At 40.5% G+C, this 5,320-nt stretch overlaps 1 long non-coding RNA gene across 1 annotated transcript; it reads left to right on the plus strand.

Annotated features, from left to right (window-relative positions):
• The first annotated feature begins 923 nt into the window (after window positions 1-923).
• Window positions 924-2,474, plus strand: LOC311032020. Its single transcript, XR_014599135.1, has 4 exons — window positions 924-1,046; window positions 1,229-1,311; window positions 1,907-1,922; window positions 2,133-2,474. It is a non-coding gene; the product is annotated as an uncharacterized lncRNA (long non-coding RNA).
• Window positions 2,475-5,320: the final 2,846 nt, after the last annotated feature.

Below are 5,320 nucleotides of genomic sequence, written 5' to 3' on the forward strand. Positions count from 1 at the left end.
ATCATTGCTGATAAAGTAAGAGCTAAAAAATAGAACCAAGTGTTAGATCCTCATCTGAGTAAAGTAGTAGCTGTTCAGCAAGCATACCGTAAGAACAACAGTGCTATGATCAAGTGCTATAGGTAAAAACATAGAAGTGCTATATATATATTATTTATTTATTAATTTTTTGGGGTTGGGGTGTTAGTGGGTCATGCTATGCAGAGTCTAGGTGAAGTCTGAACAGGTGAGTCTTTTTTGGAAGATGGCAAATGACTCTGCTGTCTTGATATCGGTCGGGAGTTTGTTCCGCCAGAACAGAAAAAAGTAGGGACTTTGCTGAGCGACATTTGTTTGATTTCAGCGATGGTGGTACCAGCCGGCCAGCTGAAGTAGAGGAGCGAAGTGCTCACCTCGGGGAGTGTGGTTTGAACAGTGTTTGAAGGTAGACGGGTGCCGTTCCATTGATGAGAATTTGGGTAGATTGAAGACAATACTATGTTGCAGCGATATGGGAACAAATGGCTTTAACGTACTTTAACTGCCTCCATGAGCCGTTTCTCTCAGCTTCTTCTGCAACGTAACTATATTTCTGAACCGGTCATAATAGCGAGTTGATCTAGAATAACTAACTCCAACTACAATAACTAATCATAGTTTTTAGAACTCCACCTGTCCATTTCACCTCATGCTGTATTTCGGCCTCAAGTCTTTTACAATTTTTCATTCTTTTGAACTTCTGATTAAGAACAGAGACAAAACTATGCAAGCAGGAGAAGGAAAAAACACTGAAAAACTGTTATGAACTTAGAAAAAAAAGTCAGAAGGCAGTCTTTTTCAGTTTCTTTGGAAAGATCACAGATCAGACATTTGCCACCACATTGCAACATGCAATGAGACTGCGTTTGGTTTACCTTCCTGGATTGCCAAATTCTGGGTAAACAATGAGTAGAGGAGTTCATCCATTGCTATAAAAAGAGACATGGATGTACTGGACCATCACAGAGATCACATTGCTCACTCAAGTTCTCTTTGAAAGACTCCTGTATACTTCGACTCAAAGAAAGGTAAGAACTAAATATGTATTCCTCATTTACTGACAGTATGATCAGGATAGTTGTTAGACATCTGTTAAATTGATATGTATTCTGGCATTGAAACCTCTATGATAACAGTAGTAAAAATGAACAACTTTCTTCTCACAAGTCATTAACTGTGGCTACTGTCGTATGTTTGTTCTTGTTTTCAGGATGAAGTGCATCGCGCTCTTTCTTGTGTTGTCCATGGTCGTCCTGATGGCTGAACCCGGAGAGGGGTTCCTTTTCCATGGAGGTACAGTTGATACATGATGACATGTTGCCATCAAGGGCTTCATAAATATATAGAAAGTGTTGACACAATGAGTGGAATAACTGGCACCAGTACTAAATGGTAGGGCAGAGTGATAAATTGAATCTAAGGGTTTAAGAGTGGAGGCAGAGGTGTGTTTATAGCAGGAGGTAACATCTGGGTCTGAAAAGTAAAGCAAACACAGAGTGCCCTAAACTTACATTCTCTCAAACGACCAGCAGGGGACGACTCCTCTGGTTGCAGAAAGAAGTGAGATTATACAGAAGTCTATGAGAAAATGCATCAGGGTATCCGTTTTTAGTATGAATAATAAGACATGTTTTTTTTTCTTGTCGACAACTTAAAGTGCTTGTCCTTAAAAAGTTAATTGTAAATCTTAAATGAATGTCCCGTCATGTATGCAACATGACTTGCCTACGACACACGATTGTGCACAATGAATGTCTAGAACCCTCCACCATGTGTTCATACTGATTATTCTGTTCTACATCAAAAATGTTACTGGGACATTTTAACAGTTTGTCTGTGATTAAACATGAAGAGTTAATGTAATCTTGTTCTTCTCTTCTCTATTAAGGTAACACAAACATTGGGTAAGTGCTTCTGTTTCTACCATTGTTATTGTCCTTTTCAACTAAGAAACTACTATCATTAATAATAAGTACTAAACTCAATGCAACATTCATGTAATTGTGGAAGTAAATGTGATACAACTCATAATACTAGTACAAACACTACTACTTCAACTCCTTCTCTTCTTATAATATTATGTTCTGCTGCTGAATCTTCTCTTCGTCCACCAGGACTAATCAAGGGAACAATGCCAACCATGGGTTCGGTTTTGGAGTTCAGCAAGAGCAGCTGGACAAGCGTTCAGTTGATTACGACCCAGAGCAGACTCGTTCTGACTAGACTAAAGGAGCCACTTCACTGAAAATTCCTTTTCTCACTATTCAACATAAGAAATGTCAACTGCGGCAACCACTTGTTTAACATAAACATGCACTTAATCGGTAAATTGAGGAATTTTGATGTGGTTGGTGAGATTGGTGTCGCGAATAAATAAGCATTCTAAAAAATATATGATTTTAATTATTTTTATTGTCTTATTTTAAAATAAAATACATGTTTATTTGTTTCATATATATATGTGTCAATATTCTCTTTAAACCCTGAGAGCAATCACTCTCAATGAAGCACCACAAATAGTGGATTTTCACTGGTAACGCAAACAAGAGGCTACATCAAAAGTACCAGCATCCATCCATCTTTGCATCATCTGTAACCATGGTAACAGCCAATCCCAGGCAGAGTGACAGCAGGGTACATGCTGGACAGGTTGCCAGTCTATCACAGGCCTGACACAGAGAGAGACAACCATTGATGCTCACATTCAGAGCTACAGGCAACTCAGAGTTACAAACTATCCAAATGTGCACGTCTTTGGACTGTGGGAGACGTGGAGAAAACCCACGCTGAAAATGGGGAGAACATCTCCACACAAAAGGGTGATCACACAAAATGAACAACATGTAACAAAATGTAATTAGCTACGCTCCTGTGCTTCAACCACCAACAAACCAAAATGGCTGCATGTGACCGGCTTCCCTTCTGGCCACTGCACACAGTCCAACTTCCAACATAATAAAGTGGTGTTGGACCTCAAGGTTTGCATCGATTAACTAATTCATAGGTGAGGATTGAACTGGGTTCAGAACATCAAGATGTGGGATTCTGTGTCACACCTGGTTCAGTGTGTTCACGTCTCGGTTCTCAGCTCCGGTTCGTCATTGTGGAGCCATTGTAGAAAATAAACACTCGTAGAGTTGGAGCCCCATGGACCAAGGCTAAGTCCTCACTGCAGCGGTCCCGGGTTCCAATCCGACCAGCTGCCCTTTCTGCATGTCGTCCCAAGAAGGCAAGAAATAACTTAAAAAGGAAATAAACACTGAGTGGAGGTCTGGGAGACATCACTTTTAGTGTGAGAAAAAAACAAGCAAATGATCTTAAAGAGCATGAGATAAAGGGACAGAGCCCAAGTAAAGAAACATATTTTGCCTATGTAGTTTTTTTTTAATGCAGTGAACATTTTTGATATTTTGGTCCATTTTTTCCCATATATTGTCTTCTTTCAGATGACGGGAAAGAAAACATCCCAAATCGATCTTGAATTCACTACACGTTGTCTATTTGCGTCTGTAGATTTCACCAAAGGTTCGCAAGCGATAATGCCTTAGTTGCACATGTAAAACATAACATTTCAAAACACTTGAAAATTGTCTGAATGCAAGTAATAATCTGTGGAAGGTTCATGGTAATTTCTATGAGTTAATTGTTCTTACACTATTTAACTATGATGTATTGTAAAATGTATGGCATTTTACAATAGATCAGTGTTTCCCACAGAATTAGATTTGTGGTAGTCACTCGTGAAGATATTTATGATTATCTCTATAATGGAAATTCACCACGATGAACATATTGTTTCATCCCATCCCTTGTACTAGCTTGTGTAAACAAACTTTATAATTTGTTTTACAGGAAAAAAGAAACAATTTTTAAATAAAAACATGAAGGAATTTTTTTTTTTTTCATTTGTTTATTTTGCATGTCGTGTTGAAGCAACACTTAAGAACTTTTCCTCTTCGGTCCCCCTACAGGTCGGAAGAGAATTGTCCATTACTACTGTCGTAAATAATTTAGCCTACCGCAGCCTACCGTCGCACGCACGTTATTTGTTTGTATGCAGAACCGGCTCTGGAAACGATGAACGATTTGAACGATGTCCAGTAACAAGGTAGAGTAGCTAACGTCTTAGCTAAGATTAGCTGACATGAGCCATAGCAATAGTTACATATACACTCAACAAAAATATAAACGCAACACTTTTGTTTTTGCTCCCATTTTTCATGAGATGGACTTAAAGATCTAAAATTAATTCCAGATACACAATATTACCATTTCTCTCAAACATTGTTCACAAATCAGTCTAAATGTGTGATAGTGAGCACTTCTGCTTTGCTGAGATAATCCATCCCACCTCACAGGTGTGCCACATCAAGATGCTGATCTGACATCATGATTAGTGCACAGGTGTGCCTTAGACTGTCCACAATAAAAGGCCACCCTGAAATGTGCATTTTTTTGCTTTATTGGGGGTCTGGGGACTCAGAACCAGTCAGTATCTGGTGTGACCACCATTTGCCTCATGCAGTGCAACACATCTTCTTCGCATAGAGTTTATCAGATTGTTAATTGTGGCCTGTGGAATGTTGGTCCACTCCTCTTTAATGGCTGTGCGAAGTTGCTGGATATTAGTGGGAACTGGTACACGCTGTCGTATACGCCGGTCAAGCACATCCCAAACATGCTCAATGGGTGACATGTCCGGTGAGTACGCTGGCCATGCAAGAACTGGGACATTTTCAGCTTCCAAGAATTGTGTACAGATCCTTGCAACATGGGGCCGTGCATTATCTTGCTGAAACATGAGGTGATGTTCATGGATGTATGGCACAACAATGGGCCTCAGGATCTCATCACGGTATCTCTGTGCATTCAAAATGCCATCAATAAAATGCACCTGTGTTCTTCGTCCATAACAGATGCCTGCCCATACCATAACCCCACCACCACCATGGGCCACTCGATCCACAACATTGACATCAGCAAAGCGCTCACCCACACGACGCCACACACGCTGTCTGCCATCTGCCCTGAACAATGTAAACCGAGATTCATCCGTGAAGAGAACACCTCTCCAACGTGCCAGACGCCATCGAATGTGAGCATTTGCCCACTCAAGTCTGTTACGGCGACGAGCTGGAGTCAGGTCAAGACCCCGATGAGGACGACGAGCATGCAGTTGAGCTTCCCTGAGACGGTTTCTGACAGTTTGTGCAGAAATTGTTTGGTTATGCAAACCAATTGTTTCAGCAGCTGTCTGAGTAGCTGGTCTCAGACGATCTTGGAGGTGAACCTGCTGGATGTG

This window comes from Eutrigla gurnardus (genome assembly GCF_963514095.1).
Source record: "Eutrigla gurnardus genome assembly, chromosome: 21".
NCBI lineage: Eukaryota > Metazoa > Chordata > Actinopteri > Perciformes > Triglidae > Eutrigla > Eutrigla gurnardus.